Source organism: Salminus brasiliensis, chromosome 8, assembly GCF_030463535.1.
Source record: "Salminus brasiliensis chromosome 8, fSalBra1.hap2, whole genome shotgun sequence".
In the NCBI taxonomy this organism is placed as follows: Eukaryota; Metazoa; Chordata; class Actinopteri; order Characiformes; family Bryconidae; genus Salminus; species Salminus brasiliensis.
The window spans coordinates 3,823,212-3,849,739 of record NC_132885.1 but is presented as its reverse complement, the minus strand read 5'-3'; positions in this window follow the sequence as shown (position 1 = coordinate 3,849,739).

Here is a 26,528-nt window from a genome sequence, read left to right as displayed (position 1 = left end):
TCAACCCAAAACCTAATCCTAACCCTCATCCTGGCCCTAATTAACATCAACCCAAAACCTAATCCTAACCCTCATCCTGATCCTAATTAACATCAACCCAAAACCTAATCCTAACCCTCATCCTGGCCCTAATTAACATCAACCCAAAACCTAATCCTAACCCTCATCCTGGCCCTAATTAACATCAACCCAAAACCTAATCCTAACCCTCATCCTGGCCCTAATTAACATCAACCCAAAACCTAATCCTAACCCTCATCCTGGCCCTAATTAACATCAACCCAAAACCTAATCCTAACCCTCATCCTGACCCTAATTAACATCAACCCAAAACCTAATCCTAACCCTCATCCTGACCCTAATTAACATCAACCCAAAACCTAATCCTAACCCTCATCCTGATCCTAATCTTAACCTTAACATCAACCCAAAACCTAATCCTATTCCTCATCCTGGCCCTAATTAACATCAACCCAAAACCTAATCCTAACCCTCATCCTGACCCTAATTAACATCAACCCAAAACCTAATCCTAACCGTGCTGCCGTGCTGAATGTGAACGTGGCCTTCATGCAGAAAGTCTTCTAAAGCTTCCTTCACAAGGGGTGTGTAAAGTGATCTTCCATTGTGGCCTGTTAAAAAGCTCCCGTATGCCCGACACACTCTGGGGTTTCCACACTGAAGGACGCTGGTCTGGGGGCAGCAACAGTGAGGAGAAGGCCAAAGAACATGCTTGAGTTTGACTTGTGGACAACAAGAAGGTCCATAATTGCTGGAATCTTGGCTTTAATGACTAGAATTGCAAGGGAAATTGGTCAGAGCAGAAATACAGCACAGTGCAGATGACCCACGTCTCTCAGCAGCGAGAGAGTCTTTACTGTAGAAGATAATCCTTTATTAGTCCCAGAGACCCAAAACCTAATCCTAACCCTCATCCTGGCCCTAATTCTAACCTTAACATCAACCCAAAACCTAATCCTAACCCTCATCCTGGCCCTGAATAACATCAACCCAAAACCTAATCCTAACCCTCATCTTGGCCTTAATCCTAACCTTAATCTCAACCATAAGACTGAAACCCTAACCCTGGCCCTATTCCTAACCTTAATCTTAACCCATCCTGGCCCTAATTAACATCAACCCAAAACCTAATCCTAACCCTCATCCTGACCCTAATTAACATCAACCCAAAACCTAATCCTAACCCTCATCCTGACCCTAATTAACATCAACCCAAAACCTAATCCTAACCCTCATCCTGGCCCTAATTCTAACCTTAACATCAACCCAAAACCTAATCCTATTCCTCATCCTGGCCCTAATTAACATCAACCCAAAACCTAATCCTAACCCTCATCCTGGCCCTAATTAACATCAACCCAAAACCTAATCCTAACCCTCATCCTGGCCCTAATTAACATCAACCCAAAACCTAATCCTAACCCTCATCCTGGCCCTAATTAACATCAACCCAAAACCTAATCCTAACCCTCATCCTGATCCTAATCTTAACCTTAACATCAACCCAAAACCTAATCCTAACCCTCATCCTGGCCCTAATTAACATCAACCCAAAACCTAATCCTAACCCTCATCCTGATCCTAATTAACATCAACCCAAAACCTAATCCTAACCCTCATCCTGATCCTAATCTTAACCTTAACATCAACCCAAAACCTAATCCTAACCCTCATCTTGGCCTTAACCACGCCTGAAACCCTAACCCTGGCCCTATTCCTAACCTTGACATCAACATCAAGCTCCAGATCTCATCAGAACAGATAAATGTGGAGCGCCGGGATATCGATAACAGGGTTGTGAGTCCCGGGCTTGGCAAGCTGCCACTGTTGGGCCCTTGAGCAAGACCCTCTCTGCTCCCTGGAGGTGTGTGTGTGTGTGTGTGTGTTCACTACCAGATGGGTTTGCTGTACAGTGTACAGTGACAAATACGTGCACCCTTACCTTTGAAGCAGGTGAACATAAATCCAGTAAAAAGGAGAAACAAGATGTGGGTGAGCTAGTCTGAAGAACAGAGCTCGGTTCCTTCAGGGTTTCTCCTGGACGCCCCCCAGTCCAGCCAGCACAGCGTGGAGGATGTGTTCACCTCCATCAGCAGCAGCAACACTCTAATTTCTACCATCATTATGACTGAGCTGATGGCACGTGGCCATCTCTGGTCAAAAGGGCCTTGTTTTCCTCTTTAAGATCTGCAGCAGTTGCCATGGCAATTTGCCAAAATATCAGGTCTGAGCTACCAAGAGAGTAATGGGCAGAAAGTGCTGTTCAAGTACAGTTATTTATGGCGAGGGATTAAAAAAAAAGTTCTCCACATTTCTCTCTGCGTTACCATGTGTTTTTGAGTTTGCCGTGGAAGGGAAAGCAGTTCAGCTGGCAGTCCTGAATAGCGGTCAGTCCTCTGTAAACACACCTACCGCTGATTATTCCAGTTCTTACAAAATAACATGTTTGTCAGTTTTTGGGTTATATTGTGAGTCTGAACTGAGCCTGAATGTGAGTCTGAGTCAAGTCTGATTCCGATGAGGGTCAGTTGAGTTTTGAGTCTCTGGAGTGTGAGTCTGAGTTCTGAAGTCATGAGTGTGTGAAACCAGGTTGAGTCATTTGAATCATTTGAGTCTAAGTTGAGGCTTAGGTTTCATGTGCAGGTGTGAGTCCAGAATCTCTGGGATTTGAATCCAATGTGAGTTTGAATAGAGTTTTAAGTCTCTGAAGTGAGTCTATGGCTGAAGTCTGAGTCATGTCTAGCATCTCTGGGGTGTGAGTCTAGTCTTGAGTCTGCACGATATGAGTCTGAGTCAAGTTTTAAATATCTGGGGTATGAGTCTGAGTCGAGACGTAAGTTACAATGGTGTGGATCCAAGTCAAGTCTTAAGGTTCTGGGTGGGAGTTTGAATCAAGTCTCGAGTCTGTGGGGTATGAGTCTGAATCAAGTCTTTAATTTCTGTATGAGTCGAGCCTTAATTCACAATTTTTTGGATCCAAGTCAAGACTTGAGTCTCTGGGTGGAAGTCTGAGTCGAGTGCTAAGTCTGTGGGCTATGAGTCTGAGTCAAGTCTTTAATTTCTGGAGTATGAGTCTGAGTCGAGCTGTGAGTCACAATGGTTTGGATCCAAGTCAAGCCTTGAGTCTCTGGGTGGAAGTCTGAGTCGAGTGTTGAGTCTGCGGGCTATGAGTCTGAGTCAAGTCTTGAATTTCTGAGCTATGAGTCTGAGCATCCAATTTGAGTCTTGAGTCTCTGGGTGGGAGTCAAGCCTTGAGTCTGTGGGGTATCAGTCTGAGTTGAGCTTTGAGTCACAATGGTGTGGTCAAGTTTTGAGTCTCTAGGTAGGAGTCTGAGTCGAGTCTTGAGCCTGTTGGTTATGAGTCTGAGTTGAGCCTTGAATCTCTAGGGTATGAGCCTGAGTCGATTCTTGAGTTTCTGTGTGGGAGTCTGAGTCAAGTCTTGAATCTCTGGGGTATGAGACTGAGTCGATTCTTGAGTCTCTGTGTGGGAGTCTGACTCAAGTCTTGAATCTCTGGGGTATGAGTCTGAGTCGATTCTTGAGTCTCTGGAGTATGAGTCTGAGTCGATTCTTGAGTCTCTGTGTAGGAGTCTGGGTTAAGTCTTAAACGTCTAGGGTATGAGCCTGAGTCGATTCTTGAGTCTCTGGAGTATGAGTCTGAGTCGATTCTTAAGTCTCTGTGTGGGAGTCTGAGTCAAGTCTTGAATCTTTAGGGTATGAGCCTGAGTCGATTCTTGAGTCTCTGTGTGGGAGTCTAAGTTGAGTCTTGAATCTCTGGGGTATGAGCCTGAGTCGATTCTTGAGTTTCTGTGTGGGAGTCTGAGTTGAGTCTTGAATCTCTGGGGTATGAGTCTGAGATTTGGGGGTGGCTTGATCATGCTTCGGGCTTGTGCTGCAGCCAGTGGCACAGGGACCATTTCACAGGTTAGGGAAAGATTGGAGATGTATAGAAGACGGCTTCTACTGCAGGATAATAACCCTTAACACACCTCATAAATCCACACTGGTCTCCCCTGCAGGAAACACACCGCTTACATTCTGCTGCATTAAATCATTAAATAGCACAACACACACTCCCTCTCTCTCCCTGATTGTAGAGGATTTCATTACTTTTCACCATCACATTACCCTTCAGCTCCTCACCCTCATCTCACTTCAGAGTGCCCCCTCCTTAAAACACTGTATCAACTAAAGTGGGAGAAAAGGCAGTTTCCTCCTGCAGGCCCCCTGTGGAGCATCCTTCACAAGGCCTGAATACAAATGCCTGAGCAAGCACCTCTGACCGTGAGCTTTGACTCTGATCTCGGCACAGGAGAACAAACCTGAACAAACAAGATAACTGTGGGATAATAACATCTGCACAGACCCATCATCTGTACTGTACATTCAGATCCTGGGCTGGTTAAAGGATTTGTTCAGCCAAAAAAAGCAAATTTACAGAGTTTCCGCCCCCACTTTAAACACTGTCAACCAGTCCAGACATGATCATCAACCAGAGTCTGATCTAAAACTTATCCAATATGTCCCGCCCTGTAAAGCCTAAACGATCCAATAAGCCGTTATTGGATCGTTTAGGCTTTACAGGGCGGGACATATTGGAAAAAGAGATTTTTAAAAAAAAGCATAAACATTTAAAAGTGGAATTAATTTGACCTTTTGACCCATTATTAAAATATACATAAATATACATATACATATACATTCTGCATATTTGACTTGACTATTATGACTATTTTGTATCATACAAAAAGCTCACAGCAAGTGTTTATCCATGCCAGGGAGCAGGAAACATATTTATATAATATAGAATAATTATATAATATTAAATAATTATATTATATTATATTATATTATATTATGTAAGAGAATTCATTATTTAATTATCCACATAGATGTTTATATCTATGATTATATTATTAATAAGAGTAATACCACTACGACTACTACTACTTCTAATAATTTAATCCCACCTGGCATCAGGAAACATGTATTTATATAATTTTGAATAATTATATTATATAATATTTATGTAATATACTATATAGTTTAATAATTACATAAGATGATTTATTATTTTATTATCCACAGATATGTTTCAGAACCTCATACAAAACTCAAATGCATGTCGATTATGATTGACTTTTTCATAATCATAATAATTCATATCATATTTATAAATTATTTGATAATAATATGAGTAATAATAATCATTATTAAATTATGTTTTTTTAAACAAACCAAAACATACAGAACACTTAAGAGTTTAACCCCACCAGGGGGCAGAAAACATGTATTTATATAAGATTGAATAATTATATTATATTATATTATATTATATTATATTATATTATATTATATTATGTAAGAGGATTCATTATTTAGTTATTCACATAGATGTTTCAGAACCTCTCAAAAACTCAAATGAGTGTCAGAAATAATACACCTTTACACCTAAAATTAAGAGTGATACTACAACTACTTCTACTACTAATAATAATAACAATGATAATTTAACCCCACCTGGCAGAAGGAAACATGTATTTATATAAGATTGAATAATTATATTATATTATATTTATATTGTATATTATATTATTTAATAATTATGTAAGATGATTAATTATTTTATTATCCACACAGATGTTTCAGAACCTCATACAAAACTCAAATGTATCAACTATGATTTCCTTTTTTATAATATATTTATAGATGATTAGATAATAATATGAGTAATAATAATCATAATTAAATGATGTTTTTTTAAACAAACCAAAACATATAGAACACATAAGTGGTTATCCACACCAGGGAGCAGGAAACATGTATTTATATAAGACTGAATAATTATATTATATTATATTATATTATATGTTATTTAATAATTATGTAAGGTGATTCATTATTTTATTATCCACACAGATGCTGCAGAACCTCATACAAAACTTAAAAGTGTGTCAACTATGATTTACTTTTTCATTATATATTTATAAATGATTAGATAATAATATGAGTAATAATAATCATATTTAAATCATGTTTTTTAAACAAACCAAAACATACAGAACACTAAAGAGTTTAACACAGAAGACATGTGTTTATATATGATAATATACACATATACACACATATTTATATGTTATTTGTTAATTGAAGTAAGATTTAATCGTTATAATTTATTATATCATGTAAATCATTTATATCAAGCCATGATGTAATTGGGTTTATTTTTAATGATCAACAGATGTTGCAGAAGCTTTTAAAAAACTCAAATATGTGTCAAATGTGATGCAAAGAGTTAAAAAGCCCAAAGCCTCTCTCTGTGTATCCAGACGAGCTAATCGTCTCTGTCTGATCAGGACTGTGTGGGTGTGAGGTAAACAGCTCCACAGCGGGAGGCTGTTCAGTTTTAAGGTTTTTTTCTGCTAAATGCTGAACAGTGAAGTTGTGTGAAACATCAGATTACTGAGCTAAAGACACGGCTGTGAGAGCTGGTGTCTAATATAAAGTAGAAATCAGGTCAATCATGCAAATTCCATTTACTACAGTACATCTAGCGCTGAGGCTCAGCGGCTGTGAGAGAACCACACTGAGAACTTGTCCACCTGCCTGTCCGCCCGTCCATCCAAACCAGAGAGATGTCTGAACACCATCTGTGTGTTCAGACATCGAATTCAAGGGTCGAATTCAACATCCGGAGAATTCGACCCTTCCTCTCTAGAGAGTCGCCCAGGTGCTCACCCAGGACTTGACCACTGCAGCTCCCTTCTGGCTACAACTTATCCAGAGTTCAACGTCTTCAGCCTCAGCCATGTTCATGTAGCTCCTCCGCTGCTGCTGTGTTCTCTCCTCACTGGCTTCCTCAACCCCCTGACTCTGGCCTACAAAGCCAAGACTGGACCAGCCAGCCCCTCCGTACTTGATTGGGGCGGTGGTCAAAAGCCTGATCTGCACCAAGAGCCCTTCCAGCTTCAAGTACGGCTCGGCTCGACCCGCCATCCTTTAAGATCCAGGAAGACGAGCGTCCAGACTTTTTACTGTCCTGCACCGAAGTGGTGGAACGAACTTCCCCTGGGTGTCCGAACAGCCGAGTCCAACGCTTACTGTCTTTAAACCCAGACTGAAGACCCTCCTCTTCTGAGAGGACTTGGGTGAAGAGAAGAGTACTATGGTCTCCATATTGACTTGTGTTTAGTAGAGTCTAAGATTAGAGGATCTTTTTTTATATACCTTTTTTTTATTTTTAGTCTATTTCAACTAGCTGAGGTTATTTTTGAGTGAACAGTGAAGCCCTTATGTAAGTCACTCTGGAGAAGAGCGTCTGCTAAATGCCTTAAATGTAAAATAGCACCAGCAGTTAGCACCATGCTATTCTGGTGGACTATAAGATAACATGTGTATGCTTGCCTGGCCAGGGAATCGAAGCATTCATTACATTACACCAAAGTCTTAGCTACATCCGCCTCATACACTATATGTCCAAATGTTTGTGGACACCCCTTTTATTAAATGCATTCAGCTACTTTAAGTTGCACCCATTGCTGACACAGATGTGCAAATGCACACACACACACAGAGCGTCTAGTCCCTGAAGATGAGGAGTATACTCTCCTGAGCAGATAAACATCATGAACCTATTGGCACCATGCTGCCTAATGCCAGGTGTGGGCTAGTAGAGGGGTATTTATAAAGCCCCCCAGCATTGAGAAGCTGTGGAGCAGTGGAAGAACTGTGTTCTCTGGAATGATGGATGGTTCAATACTTTTGGATGTGATGAGTTGGGGAGTTGGGGATGATGAGGTGGTGGGGGGATGCTTGAATCACTGAATACAATCAAATCCTCACAAATCCTCCAAACTCTAGTAGAAAGTCTTCCTCTCTGGACAGTAGAGACAGTCACTCCAACAAAAGCAGGATCAGCTCTTTTAACATTTGGGATAATGGAGGAGAAGCGTATCCTGTTAAACACAGTGTTTTAGTGTGTGACACGTCTCTCTCACAGTACAGAAACACACTCCAAGCTGTTAGCTCAGACGCTGAATACTTATCCGTCTCACTTATCATCCATTATCCCCCTCAGGCCCTTTCACAAACTGAGAGAGAGAGAGGGGGGGGGGGGGCACAGAACGTCAATATTTATTTTTACCATGTGGTGTACATGAGGAAATGAGGTGTGTGTGTGTGTGTGTGAGGTAGTACTCAATTGCAAAGTGGAAGGATTTCAAATGCAATCATGCAAAGCTTGCTTCCTTAGAGGTAGCACTAAAAATACACCCCCTCTCTCTCTCTCGCTCACTCTCTCTTTCTCCGACACACACACACACACACACACACACACACACAGGAAGACTTCATTACTTCTTACAGCTTCACCCAAACAGCCGTCAGAGCTGAATGCAAACAGTCAAACAGCGAAACCGCCCCGAATGTCCTGAGCACTGCTTGACAAAAGTATAAGGACACCAATTTATTCTGTGTTTGGGCTCCCCCTGGCAGACTGGGGTGCGATTCCGAGAGCCCACCACTCCACACCAATAAGAGTCCTAACTCCGAGTCACATACATAAGAGCTCTGAAAAATATAAGAGCATCAGATCAATCCTAAGCCCCGCCCATTTTATTCTGATAGGCTGTACTTGTTCGTTATAAAGGTGCATGTATGTGCCCTTCGCATTTGATCTATCTGTGGTAGTGAACACACACACACACACACACTCAGAGCGGTGGGCAGCCAACTCCAGCACCTGGGGAGTAGAGAGGGTAAAGGGCCTTGCTCAAGGGCCCAACAGTGGCAGCTTGCCGAGCTCGTGTATCGAACCCACAACCCTGTTATCAATAGCAAATAGCTTACGAGTTTTTGAATATGTGGTATGTAGCATAGGTAAAAAGTGCCCCAGCTGGCTCTGGGTGTAACATAGCGGTTGCTGCCACTATGGCCTGAGGGTCCTGGGTTCGAAGGCCGAGCCATGTCGCTTTGCCATCAGCAGCCGGAGTCGGCTGGCCGGTACAGCTGGCTGGCCGCTTCCCTCAGAACGTGGTGTCAGTTAGAATAGAGGCGGTGGCAGACAATTAGACAATGGCGAACAATTTGTGGAAAATGATTAGCATAGGTTGACATAGCAACGCTTCATCACTTCCTCTTAGTCATGTGATAGAGCGTCAATACTGTGTGAACTGACCTTCCACACCTGCACTATATCTTACAGTATTAGTGTGTAGTAGGCAATTGGGACGCAACCAAAGACTCGGGAGAATTTAAATTTTTTGCTCCATGGCTCCCCCTACAGCCGGGGAGTGAAATGAACTTTTACTGCTTGGCAGTAAATGCAAATCTTGCTTTGAGCGCCCCCTCATGGGCAGCTCTATCTGAGAGAAGCTGCAGAAGCTTGATCTGAAGGTAGAGAAGCATGTGGGCTGAGGTGGTAGAGTAACACTACAGGATTTTACACTAATATGACTCTATGGGTTCTGCAGCGTTACACAGCAGCAGTTCTGGAGAGAGGTTCTCCTCCTGCAGCTCCACCACCAAACCTCCATAGTGCAGTAGCAGCAGCAGCAGAGCTCCGGCCAACTTACAGCTACTGTTGTCTTCCAATTCCCCAAATAAAGTCAAAGGACCCACACCGTATCTGCTAGTTGTCCCCTTAGACACTCCGGGTCTTTAAACTGGAGGCCTAGCAACAGCTGGGACCTCCGATTCCTGACAATAAAAAAGTAGCTTTACACCCATGAAAGTGTTATCGCTCCCTCACTGAGTGAGTCAGTGCCGAAAGCTGATGATGTAGCACTGCTGAGGAGTGTGTTAAACACTGCATTAGCCAAAACACCGCAGCCACACTCCTCTACACTCAGACTGAAGCTCAGCTCATTACAGTGAGGGGGAGGAATGTGTGTATTTTATCGTGACAATTTAAGGCCAAGGATGTCAGAGTGCTCTCTCTCTCTCTCTAGCTCTCTCTCTCTCTCTCTCTCTTGCGCTCTCTCTCTCTCTCTAGCTCTCTCTCTCTAGCTCTCTCTCTCTCTCTCGCTCTCTCTCTCTCTCTAGCTCTCTTTCTCTATAGCTCTCTCTCTCTCGCGCTCTCTCTCTCTCTAGCTCTCTTTCTCTCTAGCTCTCTCTCTCTCGCTTTCTCTCTTTTGCAATCAATCCGAGGTTTCTCACTGGAGGCACAGGCCATTGATTTATACTCTATAGATGCCCTCAAAACAGCAATCTGCAGCACATTTCATTAAGCAAGTATCGCTGAATTAATTCATTTCGGTCATAATCGGAGTGGGTCGACTTTATCCAAGTGAGAGCCAGGTAGTCCAATCTATCAACTGCCGGGCAGTGTGAGGGAGTGTGAGTCTAATTCCAATCTGGTTTCCAGGAGCTGATGAGGAGTCCAGGTAAAGGCTTGCAATGTCAACAAATATCGACCCCGGGTCGGGGTTCCCCGTACCAGTGGGGGGTTGCTGGTTGTCTCTTAGGTTGAGAATAGTAGTGGTTGGTGGAGAATGATGGTGTGTGGAGGAGGAGGATGGTGTTAGGTGGAGGCCTGTAGTGTTTGATGGTGAATGGTGAGTGGTCAGACTGAAAAACACAGGAAATCACATTGGAAATCAGACTGAAAAAACAATAGAAATCAGACCAAAATACACACTGGAAATCACATTGGAAATCGGACTGAAACACACAGCAAATCAGACCAAAATACACACTGGAAATCAGACTGAAAAAACACTGGAAATCAGACCAAAATACACACTGGAAATCAGACTGAAAAAACACTGGAAATCATATTTACTGTTTCTAAAACACAGTTATTCATGCAGTCACAGCTGGAGTGTGTGTGTGTGTGTGTGTGTGTGTGTGTGTGTTGGGGGGGGGGGTGTGGCTGTGAATTCTGTAAGCCTTCACTAAATATTCAGATCCTCTTTCATGCTTTTCAGAGCATTTCTATCTCTTTAGGATGCAAAGAGAAATCATGACACACTCTAACCTGTTGGATAAACACACACACACACACACACACACACACACACACACACACACACACACACACACAGACACACAGATACAGCTTTTAACACATTTTCCTTATGACTGAAACACCACCATTCCAAATATTCTTCGATGCACTCTATGGACAAAAGTATTGGGACACCTTCTTCTGAAATCAAGAGGATTAAAAAGAGTTGATCCTGGCATTAGAGCCATTAGAGGCAACAGCTTCAGGTTTACCTGCTCCAGATGCGTGTAAAAGATATTAAAACTGCCTACAGGACCCATTATGCCCTGTTGTCTAAACGCTGATCATGAGAGGTCAGACGCCACTGGCCCTCTGGCTCTAGCTGACCTTCCTCACTGCATCAGGGGTGATTAATAAACCTGAACGGTTGGAGGAGCCCCAGCGGAGGGTCTGTTTTGGTCCTCGGAGCGGCCGGCCCACTCTCCTGCAGCACATGGCACTATTCATCACAGCCAAAACGAAGCCCAGTCTGGCAGAATGGCTCTCTCTCTGCTCACCGTCTGCTCGAATTACCCGCCGGCCACCAGGGGCCCCCGGACAGAGGGTCTGCATTCAGATTTCCCCCCTGAAAGGAGCTCCGCTGAGATGTCCGGCATCAATAGAGCATCGGCGGGGATTAAAAGGAAGCGAGGCGCTCAGCGGCCGCAAGAACAAAAGCAGGACACACTGAGCCGTGTCAGAGACATCAATCAAACCGGGAGGCGGTCACCACGGCAACCAGACATCCTCTAACTTCATCACCTTTAATCGGTGCAATTAGGTCAAGTACAGAGAGAGATACAGAAACAAAAAGAAAAGAGAGAGAGAGAGATAGAGAGAGAGATAATGACAAAGAAAAGAGCACAAAGACTAGGAGAGAAAGAGAGAGAGAGAGAGAGAGAGAGAGAGAGATAGAGAGACCGAGAGTGAGAGAGAGAGAAAAGAGCACAAAGACTAAGAGAGAGAGATGGTAAGAGAGAGACAGAGAGAGAGACAGAGTGTGAGAGAGAGAGACAGAGAGAAAGAGTGTGAGAGACAGAAAGAGAGACAAGAGAGAGAGAGAGACAGAGAGAGAGAGACAGAGACAGAGAGACAGAGACAGAGAGTGAGAGACAGAGAGAGAGAGACAAGAGAGAAAGAGAGACAGAGACAGAGAGAGAGAGAGAGACAGAGAGAGAGAGTAAAGAGAGAAAGAGAAACAGAGAGAGACAGAGAGAGACAGAGAGTGAGAGACAGAGAGAGAGAGACAGAGAGAGAGAGACAGAGACAGAGAGAGAGAGAGAGAAAGAGAGACAGAAAGAGAGACAGAGAGAGAGTAATGAGAGAGACAGAGACAGAGAGAGAGAGAGAGACAGAGAGTGAGAGACAGAGAGAGAGAGACAGAGAGAGATAGACAGAGACAGAGAGAGAGAGAAAGAGAGACAGAAAGAGAGACAGAGAGAGACAGAGACAGAGAGAGAGAGAGAAAGAGAGACAGAAAGAGAGACAGAGAGAGACAGAGACAGAGAGAGAGAGAGAAAGAGAGACAGAAAGAGAGACAGAGAGAGACAGAGACAGAGAGAGAGAGAGAGAGAGAAAGAGAGACAGAAAGAGAGACAGAGAGAGAGACAGAGAGAGAGACAGAGAGAGACAGAGACAGAGAGAGAGAGAGAGAAAGAGAGACAGAAAGAGAGACAGAAAGAGAGACAGAGAGAGAGACAGAGAGGGGGAGACAGAGAGAGAGAGAGAGAGAGAGAGAGAGAGAGAGAATGAAGATATGAGGGTCGCAGGGTTTCAGAAGGCTGTTGGTGTTTTCGGTGTGTTAAACTGCTGCTGTGGGGAGATGTTGAAGGTGGTCTGGTCAGGGGGTGGTGGTGGTGGTGGTGCTGGGGTGGGGGGTAAGGTTGCTGCAGCTGCATGTAGAGTGATGTTTTTAATGTTTCCTCTGTCCACTGCAGCGGTCAGTCATGTATTGTAAAATTCCCCCGTGCTTAATTACGCCAGCAGAGATCTGCAGCGTGGCAGAGGAATACAGGAGTTTGTTAATCTACAAATGTTTGATAAGGGTGTAGCACAATCATGCAAATGGGTGTAGCAGAACCCATTGGGGTTGTGGGTGTGGGGGGTTATTACAATCCTAAGGGTCTGTTACTGGCAATACCATATTTTTAGGAAAATAGGTGTAGCATAACTATAGACATGGATGTAGTGTAACATTGGAAATGGGTGTAGTTAGAGTTGTGGCCCAGTGTAATATCAATGGGTGTAGCATAACCAAGGACAAGGGTGTAACCATGGAAATGATTTGGAAAAGGGTGTAGTGTAACCATGGCAAAATGTTTTGCGTAACCATGGACAAGGGTGTACTGTAACCACCAAAGTGATTTGGAAATGGGTGTGTTGTTACCATGGCAATAAGTATAGTATAACCATGAAGATGGGTGTAGTGTTACCATGGAAATGTGTGTAGTGTAACCATGAAGATGGGTGTAGCATGAATGTGTTTTAAATGTGTTTCAAATGTGTTAGTGTTGGACTGTTGCTATGTGGTCACTAGATGCCAGTTGCCAGATGGCTGCTATAGTGTTGCAAGGGAGTTGCTATAGTGTTGCTAAAGCATTACTGGTAGTTGCTAGGCGGTTGCTATGGTGTCACAGATGGTTGCTAAATGTGTGATTTACTGTTGGACTGTTGCTATGTGGTCACTAGGGTAAAACTATTATTGCTAGGTGCTTGCTTGGTATTCCATGCAGTTGCATTGGTGTTGCCAGATGGCTGCTGTGGTGTTGCAATAGTGTTGCTATAGCATTACTGATGGTTGCTATCCCAGTTGGTATTATCCCAGTTGGTTGCTGTAGTGTAGTGTTGCTAGGTGGTTGCTAGGTGCGTGCTCTTGTGTTGTCAAGTGGATACTATAGTTGCTAAACGGGGGCTTTAGTGCTGCCGAGTGGTTGTTATGGTACTTTAAGTGGTTGCTAAGTGAATGCTTAGCTTGTTGCAGAGCTATGTCATGTGGTTGCTATGGTAATGAGGTAATGTAAGATAGATAGATGGAGAGAGAGAGAGTATAGTGTGTTCTGCTCAGTTTTCCACATTCAGTCAAACAGCAGGACCAATAGGGGCTTCTTCACCGTCAGCAGTATTGCTAAACATCACACACACACACACACACACACACACACACACACACACACACACACACAGGGGAGATATATATGTCCACTGTCATGAAGGCCCATATCAGACTCCTGCTCTGTAAAGAGTAAACTCCTCTTTCATTTCACTGGTTTCGCCTCAAATAAGCTGTAAAACTCTGCAGAACTGCCCCCACCGCTCCACGCCGGCTCTGCAGAGCATTAATAACAGTATCTAAACCTGCTGCTGCTGGAGACAGCTCTGAGGCTGGTGGACTACTGACCACTTACTGGGGTTCACAGCAGCTCTCCACCCAAGTTACACTGGAGACCACTTCACAACGTTCAGTCGGTAGAGTTTTGATTTATAAGATACAGGTTGAGGGGAAACCACCAAAGAGACAACCTAATAGACACCTCATGAAAACCTCTGCCTTTTTTAACGTACCTAAACATCTGGAGGTCTGATCTTCATGTGTGATCAATTAATAGAAATGTGAATATATTACTCCTTTAAATGTGTAGAATCAGAACCAGCTGCAGAACATCAGCTGCAGATGATCAGAACATGGTTGGAGAGCATGATCACCATCATGGCCAGATCCAGAGAGCTCTCTGAGGCCTTCAGAAAGAAGGTTGGAGATGCAGAGGAGTCTGGGAAAGGGTTTTAAGAAGATCTCAGAACAGTTAGAGATCAGCCGCTGTGCCACCTTGTCCAGATCAGAACGTCCTAGCAAGTTCAGCCCAGGAGCAGATCAGCAGAACCACAAGACGAGTATAGAAGCCTCCAACAGTCCTAAAATGTAGATCACGGGATCTACCTGGTAAAAACAACAACAACGACAACAGAGCAAGACTGTTTTACAGAGAAAACAAGTTTTACAGAGAACACAGAGAAGACCAGGATCTGGAACACTGTGCTTTGAAAAAAGTATTGGGATGCAAGTTTGGCGTAAACCAGACACAACATTTAAGCACTAGAACCCAGATCAGTGGAGGCGTGGAGGTGGAGATGTCATGGTTTGGGAGTGGTTTATTGCAATGGGGCCTGGAAAGCTCTCCATCATAGAATCCACTAGGAGGTTTTTACTGTATCAGAGGAAAATGTGAGACCATCTGTCTAAACGTCACACTGCTGAAAGATTTCTGCATGGAGGAGTGGGAAAGACCTTCTCCCAGTTGATGTCAGAGACTGGTAGATCTTTATAGGAAACGTCTAACTGAAGTTATATCAGCCAAGGGTGGAAATATCAGCTATTAGGGCATAGAGTGTCCTAGATTTGTTTATGAAAATTGCATTAATACTATTTTATAGATGATTTTTAACCCCTTGGGCAGAAGGTGTTATTCCAAACGTCTCTTTCCAGAGAACAGCTCCACCAGAGTGTACAGACGTCCCTGTAGATACTGAGTGATACACCTCAGCCTTTCTGTATTAAGGGGTTAAAGACAATGCGGTGTGTGGCTGTGGTAATTACACTCAGTGCTGTGGGGGCCAGAACTGCTGTGTGTTGGGGGGCCATAGTGAGATGGGGGGCATAGTGAGATGGGTTCTCCCCCAGAAGCAGATAGATATTTGATGAAGCAGTCATGAATACTGCAGCAGGTGTGAAGGAGCCGCTCGCCCGTCTGTGATCGGATCCGTCTGAACAGGTTTATTCAGCTCAGCCTGACGCCGACAGTACAGCTCACCTCTCAGCTCTCTCTCTCGCAGCCATACAGCACATACAAGTCAGGTCAAGTCAAATTTATTTGTAGAGCTTTTTATAACTGTTGTTGTCACAAAGCAGCTTTACATAATTAGTAATTAGTAAAAAACAGAAAAAATAATATCGTAAGAAGACATGAAGGATCCAAGACCCCCAGTGAGCAGCCAACGACAGTGACAGTGGCAAGGAGAACCTCCCTCAGAGCTGGAGGAAGAAACCTTGGGAGGAACCAAGACTCACAAGGGGGACCTGGCCCATCCTCCTCTGATCAGAACTATTTATATATTATTGATTAAAGTTACTAAACCATCTATACTGATGAACTGCTCTGATCATAATCAATATATAATAATCATGGTGTAGTAGAACTTAATATAGTCACATCAGTGATGGTCAGAGTAGTGATAATTAATAGTGGTGATGTTAATAGTGGCAGATAGTTAAGAGTCCATGTAGGTTTGAACATGGTCATTAGGCAGGTAGCAGTGGTAGGAGGGTGTGCAGCTGGTCTGGCATGGGTGGTGGTGGCCTGCTGGTAGGTGGCAGCTGGTCTGACGCAGGTAGAGGGGACATCAGCGGGCAATCTTCCAGCAGGTCGGGCTGGGTGACCATTTACTTGGAGAAGGTAAAGAGAGAGAGAGAGTTAGTTCTGAACAGAGTTCTGAATACAGTGTTCTGATTGGTCTAAACCGAGGAAGATTTGCCTATTTAAAGGGTATCTCTTTATTTAAGGAACACAAAGTAGGGTGTTATTACCCAGCCAGCATGCTCAGGTGAGCCTTAGGTGGGCATGAGTAGGGCTCTGTTCATTTCTAGGGCTTTTCTGGGGTAGGTTGTGGCCAGTGATTTTTTTTTTTACACACACTTGAGGTTTCATTGCAATACAAAGAGATTCATTCACTATTATTAGTTTAATTAATTGTTATGAGTTTAAAAATAGGTTTTATTGAGTTTAATGAGTTGTACTTGATGTGCAACATTATCCCGTGCTTGGGGTTTGGGACCTGCACAGCCTCTGACCGCAAGACCCTCCAACACATTGTGAGGACAGCTGAGAGGATCATCGGAGTCTCTCTCCCCTCCGTCATGGACATTTACACTGCCCGCTGCATCTGCAAAGCAACCAGCATTGTGGATGACTCCACCCACCCTTCACACAGTCTGTTCTCCCTCCTGCCATCAGGAAGAAGGTACCGCAGCATCCGGTCCAACACGACCAGGCTCTGCAACAGCTTCTTCCCCCAAGCCATCAGACTTCTCAACTCCAGAGACTGAATTGATGTTTTTTTTCTTTTCCATGCACACACACATACACACACACACACACACACACACACACACACACACTTAATATGGGAAGCATTTTGCACAAATAACCTTACTCCCTCACTGGACTCAATATTTATTGGACACTGCATAATTTGCACACTATTCTCTGTCTGTACTGTGTTGTGTTGTCTGTCCGCACTTGTATTGTGTTGCACTTGTGTTCTGTATGCACTGTGTCTATGTTGCACCATGGTCCTGGAGGAACGTTGTTTCGTTTCACTGTGTTCTCTGTATGTAGTTGAAATGACGATAAAACCCACTTGCCTCGACTTGACTTGACTTGAATGAAAAATTTGGGAATTTAACACGGATATTCACATTTACAGTAGGATTTTTAACTGGTTTGTTTACATTTATGTGGCTGAAATGGCAAAAGTCACTTTTACCCACATGCTTTTATCCTAAAAAGGGCATTTAAGGGTTAATGAAACAAACTTTGCTAACATAACTCAGTCAATAAAGGCTGCAGTTCCTCACCCGAGAGCTAAATCACCTAAAATTACTGAGTGCTGTGGTTACTGCTGGCGATAACTGCAACCTCCCAGGGTTAAAGAGTGCAGTGCTGGGGGCTCTGAGGGCAGGGTTGGGAAACACTGCATTCGACTGAGTGAGAGCGAGTGAGAGAGAAAGAGAGAGAGAGGGAGAGCTCGCCCCTCAGCGCAATCTGAGAAGCTCCACTGAGCTGTCGTTTGCTGTACCGGGTATTTTTAGAGTGCATTTAGCTCCGGCGGCTCAATCATAAGCGTGGGAGCTCGCAGGAGACAGCCATCACTTCTTCCCTTACCCCCTTCTTCCCTTCCTCCTCCAAAGGAGTGAGCAGCACAGTCACCTTTTAGAGCCACCGGCCAAATGACTGTTTCCAAAAAGCTATCCCTCCCTCCCTCCCTCCCTCCCTCCTTCAGTCAGTCCACGCTAAAATCGGGGTTTCAGAGCTGCCCCGGGGCACGGCTGCTTGATTTAAGGCCTGCAGGTGCGCTCCGCTGCTGACACCGCCTCCATTACCGGCAAAGGAAAAACACAGCAGTTCGCCTCAACAGCTCTGCTCAACAAAACCGATATTACAGCCGTGTGTGTGGGCCACATTAACTTTATTCATGTCCAACTAGCCGACTAATGGACAATGGAGACCAACTAAAGGACAATGGTGCAATTCTAAACGCCCACAAAGCCTTATTCGCCAACCTCCACCATCCAGCAAAAAATATATATATATTGGTCAAACTGTGTTCCTGGATCAGTTGGATGCATACACTATATGTCCAAATATTTGTGGACACCCCTTCTAATAAATGCTTATTAATGCAAAGATATGCAAATGCTCACACACATACAACTTGTCTAGTCCCTGTAGAGAAGTACTGCCAATAGAAGACAGCCCGTTCAGGAAGCAGATACTCCAGTGCAGATACAACCAGTCAGCTGACTTGTCCAGTTAGGGTAATTCTAGGCATGAACTACTATGTACTAAATGAAAACAACCACCATCATACAGTAGAACTAGAGTATAATCAAGTCTACTGTGCTAAATATGGACAAATATGTCCACCTCTTTAATTCCAGCAATTCAGTTAATCAATGTTTATAGCTACCTTCCTATCTGGATAGCTCGTGTTGTGTTATCTAAAGAGTAAATGGCTTCAAAAGTCTGCCAATCTAAAGGTAAAACACATACAATGAGTCTAGGCTGCAAAGAAGTTGGCGATATGCTTGTGTGCAGTGTATATGCTGAGCAAAAGTTAGAATTCAATTCCATTTACCCTAACAGGGCAACTCAACCGAGCGGTCACAGATGCTTTTCAGGCAACATGGAGATAACAGCATGCATTTTATTGTGGCACTTGTGTCAAATTTCAGTGTAGCGTGAAGTGAACAGTGACCTCAGGGTCATATATGGCTGCCTTGAAGTGACCTGTTCAGTGTTGCCAACTTCTCAGTAAGGAAAGTAGCAATTGGCTGTCCTAAAAGTTGCAAAATGACGGCATCGCCTAATTTGCATAATTATCCATTTGCATGTATTTGAAGCTGTAGAATAAAGAGTAGTGGGAGAGAAAGGAGTGAGTAAAAAACACCCTAAATGTGCCAGAACTACAAATAAACTAAATAAATTAATAAATTAACTTCTTCCGTTGATTCTTTTTTTTCCACCGTCACTTCTATAGGCCGTCACTACTCAAATTAACATTAATGACTTTAATGCTTTGTCCAGACCCACATTACATAAATCATTTTCACGTAAATTACATAAATCAATTTTGCCCTGTGTTGTTAAATGTTAGCATATCAAATTTTATCAAAAGACCGTTATGTGGGGTGGAACTGCTACTCTACACTCAACCCTCCTCCTTTATCCGGGCCTGGGACCGGCGAAGTGACCCTAAAAGATCAACTCATTTGTTTTGAGCAGAAAGTAGAGAGAGTTTTCACACCTTGTGCAGATGATTACTCACTGCACACACACACACACACACACACACACACACACACACACACACACACACACACATGCATACACACAACCTATGACTGTGTATACTTCATAAACATGATCTGATGCCAGTGAATGTGATGAATGCTGAGCACGCCCGCTCCTCTGAGAGTGAATGATAAATATACAGTGCCTACTCCATTTACATACCACACACACACACACACACACACACACACACACACACACTCCATAGAGAGGAAGGGGATAGTGGAGGTTGTTAGAAGTACGCAGGGATTTGTAGTGAAGATGTGAGAGCTTCAGGGCAGAGTGTTAAACAACAGATTTATCCTCTACACTCCAAAAAACAAGCTGTAGCTTCTGCTCAGATGATCTAATCACAAACAGCTGCCTTAACAACAGCTCATTTCATTACACCACGTCCAAAAGTTTGTGGACACCCCTTCTGATGAATGCATACAAATGGGTGGCACGTGGAACGTAGCTAGGTGTGTTCTAGGTGGGCTAAATGGGCTCTGAGTGGGTTTGTATATGCATTTTGAAAATGGGCCTCATTGTTGCAGCCCACCTTCATCTCACATGGGTCCCATGTAGGCCCTGTAGGCAGTCTACAACACCACATGGGGCCATGTGTAACCTGTCCTGGTCCCATCACTGACTCTAGGTGGAACCCAATGTAGAACCCAAAGACAAAACGCTCTGGTTCCTGGTGGGCTTCCCATGCAGGGCCCACATGGGCATGTCAGCTGGGTTTGCACCATGCTGCCTAATGCCTAAGGCCCCCCCAGCATTGAGCTGTCCAATCCAATACTTTTAGGATGAGTTGGGGAGTGCAATCAAATCCTCTAGTAGAAACCCTTCTTACCTGGAAATTACAGACAGTTACTCCAACAAAAGCAGCACAGGAAAAACAATGAGTGAGGAGGCGTCCCAATACTTTTGTCCATACAGTGACTGTATGGAGATGCATATTGTATCACTGCTTCACAGCCCATAAACTGCTGTGTTGCATCATCAGGCCCTGGCCGAGCTGATGTAGAGCACAGAGGAAGGGGGGGTGCAGTGATGAAACACAAACTCAGCCCTCTTTGTACAATCTCTAATCCCCGCTATAGCCCAGGGCTGCTGCAGCACAAACTGGAAGTAATATCCCCAGACGCCGCAAAGACAACAAAAGAAGCTACACCCGTCTCTTCACCCCCTCTGCTCTTCCCTTTCACTTCCCTTTCTTTGTGCGCTCCTACAAACCCCTCTTTAAAATCCAGATTGATTGCAATTATGATCATCTCAAGAGGACCAGCCACTTCTCCTGCTTTTATCTGAAGAATCCTTCAAGGGAGCAAGAAAGGCGGCATCTGAGCTAGTGTGTGATCTCGGGCCTCCTGTCTGCAGGATTCCCAGCGTTAATCTGTCATAATCTTCCTCTTCTGCAGACGCTATTGTTCAAACGACGGTGAAATTGTGCTCAGCAATGCGCCTCGCTAAGGAGAAAAACACACCAAACAAAGACCCGGACCGGGGAGACAATGCGAGGACACTTAGCTTTAGCCACTAGCAGGAAATTAGGCCCACACTGCACTGACCTTGAGGGCTGCTGACACACACACACACACACGTGGATCCTGACCGCTAAAAAAGAAAGCTATAGACCTGCTATTTCAATTACTGACTTAATCAGAAGTTCTCCGAACTCACAATTTTTACTCCCGCTGAGCCTCAAAACATCAGTAAATGATCTGCAGCTGAAACTGATTTAATACTGTGTAAGATGTTCAGTCTGTGGCTCCGCCCCCTCAACCTGTTCACTGTTTATTCCCATCTGTAGGTTAGAACTCCCATCACATGAAGTCCCCAGACAGGGAGGCTTTAGTCAGTGGAGCGCTGAGGCCTTGCTGGGATTTGAACTGATGACCTCCTCACACTTGCTGAAGAGCAGCAGTTAGACCGTAGGGCCGGTCTAGAGCTGTGAAGTTACACTCCATTAAAACCCACACAGTTCTGAGTAAATTCACCTTCCCTTCTTTCTCAGACTCAGAAATGGACACGGCTTCACAGCTCTAGAGTGGAGCGACTGTCTAACTGCCTGCTCGCCAAGAGACTCAAGAGGTCATGAGTTCAAATCCTGTCATCAACACCACAGCCCTCCATGGTCAGGAGGAGTCTGAGAATAGGAAGGCCTCGTCCCGAGTGATGGAGGGAGTTGTAGCCTGCAGATGGGAATGAACAGTGAACAGGTTGAGGGGGCGGAGCCACAGACTGAACATCTTACACAGTATTGAATCCCAGTTTCCCATCTGCAGGAACTGTTAGAACTCCCCCCCCCCTTACATAACACTTTTACAATAGAGCACTGAGGTCTTGCTGAGATTTAAACTGGTGACCTCCTCACACTTGCTGAAGAGCAGCAGTTAGACCGTAGGGCCGGTCTAGAGCTGTGAAGTTACACTCCATAAAAACCCACACAGTTCTGAGTAAATTAACCTTCCCTTCTTTCTCAGACTCGGAAAATGGACACGGCTTCACAGCTCTAGAGTGGAGTGACTGTCTAACTGCCTGCTCACCAAGAGACTCAGGAGGTCACGAGTTCAAATCATGTCATCAACATCACAGCCCCCCAGTTTTTATTTTTTCCGATTGTCTGGCGGAATCTGATCACAGTGTAGATCCGTCTCTGGCAACTTCCGAATGTGTTTTGAGAGATCCGATCATTATCCGATCACAGTGCTTCTTCCAAGTGAAACCCAGAACATGATCCGATCACCAAAAACGCTGTTGATGGCAGGTGTAAACAGGCCCATCGTTGACTTTGTTACAGAAACAGTGTGGAACTACCTCCACCATGTTTGGCAGCTATACTTTAGCCTGGCTACCTCTCATCAAAATCATCGAACACACTTACCAAGGCCTTCAGGGGGAAGCTGGAGAGGGATCAGAATGTCTGAATACAGAGGAATTCAGAGCTGATGTCGAGCATGGGACTGGGAAGAGTGGGAATATGGGAAAATGACCGAAAGCATGTTCAGTTTGAACCCGTTTAATTACATACAGAGGCCATGTTCTATTCTAAGAGCTGTGTCTATCAGCACTGCTCGTCATCCCGAGTCTCAGGCCGAGGGGGGATGTATGGATTCCTCATGCAATTACTAGCTAGCGATATTAATTCAGCGCATTTCCACCACGCGGCCGCAGCCGAGCAATTGTGCCGTCAAAGAACAATGAAGTTCAGGGCCGAGAAGAAAAGAGAGGGACGGGAGGAGGGGGTGGGTTGGAGGCGGGGAACACGAGTGTGTAATGGTTTCAGAGTGGCGGTGTGCTAGAATGTCACACTGGAGGCAAATAAAGGATCTAATCTCTCCTGAGCTACGTCTGCTCTCGTCCTCCACCACGTCAGCTCTCAATCTGCTGCTGGCTGACAGAAATCGAATTCAGCATCGCAGCAGACTCCAAATTGATCGTATCAGGAGATATTAGACCTGTATTAATAACCCATTCACGTGTGAATCCGCAGTACATTCAGAGCGAGGAGGAAAGAAGCCACTGGAACCGTTTCTGGTATTGGAATACACTGATCAGCCATAACATTAGCACCACTGGCAGGGGAAGTGAAGAACATTGATTAGCTTCATCTGCTGCGGCCTCTACATCAGTCAAGGGGTGGATCTACATACCAGGCAGCAAGTGAACAGTCAGTTCTTGAAGGAGATGGAGGTGTTGAAGCAGGTGTAAGACACTTGAGACACTTTGACAAGAACCAAACTGTGATGTTCTAGATAAACAACTGGGTCAGAACATCTCCAGAACATCAGGCAGGTTATGTGCCGTGTTTTCGGTATGTAGTGGTCAGTACCTACCAAAAGTGCTCTAAGAAAGGACAACCTGTGAACTGGCAACAGGGTCAAGGGCACCTAAAGGAGGCCCCGCCCACCTCACAACTTACAGGACTTGTCAGGACACCTTCAGAGGTCTTGTGGAGTCCATGCCTCGAATGGTCAGATCTACTTAATATTAGACAGGTGGTATTAATGTTATGGCTGGTGTCGTTTCCAGTTCCCACCCATTGGCTTGGATTCCCCACGTCACACAATGCTCTCTGAGGTTTCACAAAGCACCTTAAGAGGTTCCTCCACAGTTTCAAGTTGAAGAACCCATAGAAGTACCTCCAAGGTTTCCAAAAGTTCCTCAAGGACCTTATACTTATGTTCTTATGTTTTAACAGTAGGGATTTCAGCCACATGCATTTACACTGGGTAGTCCGGCTGCAATCTGATCACTGTGGTGGGAGGGATATGCAAATTAGCTCAATACTGGTTATTATCAGACATGTAGAAAGTACTAGAGACCCGGACTTGAGTAAAAGTACAGGAGCTTGATCCAAAAAGTGACTTGAGTAGAAGTAGAAGTGTCTTTAAGCTCCAGACTTAAGTAGAAGTACTAAAGTACTTAAGTACCTGCAAGTAGTTTAGTATTCTAAAAAGTTCTACTTAAGTACTGAGAGTAAAAGTACAGTACCGTGTTCTGTAGTTCTTACAAAAGCAGTCAAAAGTTTGGGTATCAGTGTTTCTATTAGTTCAGATGCTCAGACTGAAGGCCTGTCTCAGTTCCTCTGGCTGTAATAGAAGAACAGGACTGTAGAAGACAGAGTTCATGATCACGAGTCTTCAGTTACTCTCTAAACAAACTCTCTCGCCCAAAAGAGAGAGAGAGCTGAACAGACCTGACTCGACCCGCCACATACAAGAGTTTCATCTGTAAAACCAGTGAGGAGCAGCTCAAACCGGATGCGTTTACACTATATGCTATTTGGATCTGGTCAATACGGGGGTCACAGTGTCAGAAACAACATCATCAGGCCCTGTTAGAGATTACTCCACACCTCCACACGGTTCGAGGAGAGCGTGTGATGATTCAGGCCTGCAGCTCCTTTAGCTCCATGCTAATGAGTGAGGTGTAAGCCTCCAGTGCTTGTTAGCTACGCTAGCCTCGTGGCTCCGGTGTTGTCCGATGTGTTTGCCGAATTATTCCTCTAATAAGGTTGGAGTTGAGGGTTGGTTTACTGCAGCTTCTGTTGTGTGGTCGAATGCTGAAGATATATATACACACACACACACACACACACATAGGCAGAGGGGCACAGGCAGCTGTAATATTGTCAATCAATGAACGCTTATCTCTGCTGCTGGATTTTGGCCTCTCTCCAAATATGCAAATTGATTCAACTAATCAGTAAACACACACACACACACACTCACACACACTGAATGAGTCATTCACAGTATCTGCAGACAGAACAATGAGAAGACAATACATTAATTACTACTTATCTGTTTCCTCTGCCTCTCCTGCTGCTGGATTACAGAGGAGGGTAAAATATCTATTTGGCTTTGATAGACGGGAGGCTTCAGTGGGGCCTGTAGAGGCTTTACAGCCTCTCTGGCTCAGTCCTCACTGACAACACACACATCTGAGATGTCAAACACTTCATGAAGTATATCCTCCTCCTCCTTCATCTCAGTTTGATCAGCAATCCATACTGATCTGATCTGATCCTCAAAAACTTCAGTAAATGATCTGCAGCTGAAACTGTTTCAATACTGTGTAAGATGTTCAGTCTGTGGCTCCGCCCCCTCAACCTGTTCACTGTTTGTTCCCATCTGCAGGCTACAACTCCCTCCATCACTCGGGACGAGGCCTTCCTATTCTCAGACTCCTCCTGACCATGGAGGGCTGTGGTGTTGATGACTTTGAACTCATGACCTTCTGAGTCTCTTGGCGAGCAGGCAGTTAGACAGTCGCTCCACTCTAGAGCTGTGAAGCCATGTCCATTTCTGAGTCTGAGAGAGAAGGGAAGGTGAATTTGCTCAGAACTGTGAGGGCTTTATGGAGTGCAACTTCACAGCTCTAGACCGGCCCTACGGTCTAACTGCTGCTCTTCAGCAAGTGTGAGGAGGCCTTCAGTTCAAATCCCAGCAAGGCCTCAGCGCTCTATTGTAAAAGACTCAAAGTTTGGGGATGTCATGTGATGGAGGGAGTTGTGACCTGCAGATGGGAATAAACAGTGAACAGGTTGAGGGGGCGGAGCCACAGACGAAACATCATACACAGTATTGAATCAGTTGCAGCTGCAGATCATTTACTGATGTTTTTGAGGCTCTGGATTGTTGATCAAACTGAGATGCATGATTCTAGTACACACACACACACACACACATACACACACACACACTAGCAACCATGAATCAAAGTGGAGAAAACCCACAGCTTCGCCTCTGCAAACCTTTATGTCACCATCACACGTGTGGCACAGGAAGGAAGCCGGCGTTCTTTTTAAAGCGACGCTTGAGAACTGTCATCAGATCAGTCTCAGAGCACTGAGAGCTTCAGTCAAATGGAGGAACTGCCAGCAGATGCGCTCGATAAAATATTAACGTCTATTTCTGCCGCTCTGTCCCCTCATGCTAATCAGGAGCTCATTAATATTCCAGAGCGCAATCATTCCGAGATTAAACAATTCCCACATTTACTCTCATTTGACTGTTCAGGTCCAAAACATGGATTCTGGTTGGAGCAGCTTTCAGAACTACAAAGGTGGAAGGTGGCAAGCTGGTTCTGGCAAAACAACGGACTGAAAAGGGGTTGGGATGGGTTGTGACAAGAGTGAAACCATTGGTGCTTTACAGAACTGGCGTTTAGGTTCTATAAAGAACCAGTTATAGATGTTTTCCATCACTGAGAAGAATCCTTCATGCATTTTCAGGGTTCTTTGAGTAGTAATGGTTCCATACAGATCATTTGGCTTTACTAAAGAAACTAAAGAACCTTTGAAGAATGAAAGGAATGAAGTGCAAAAATCATTAAAACCACTGACATGTGAAGTGAATAACAAATGTAGAACAACAAAAGTAGAACTCTTTTTTTTGGTGCTAAAT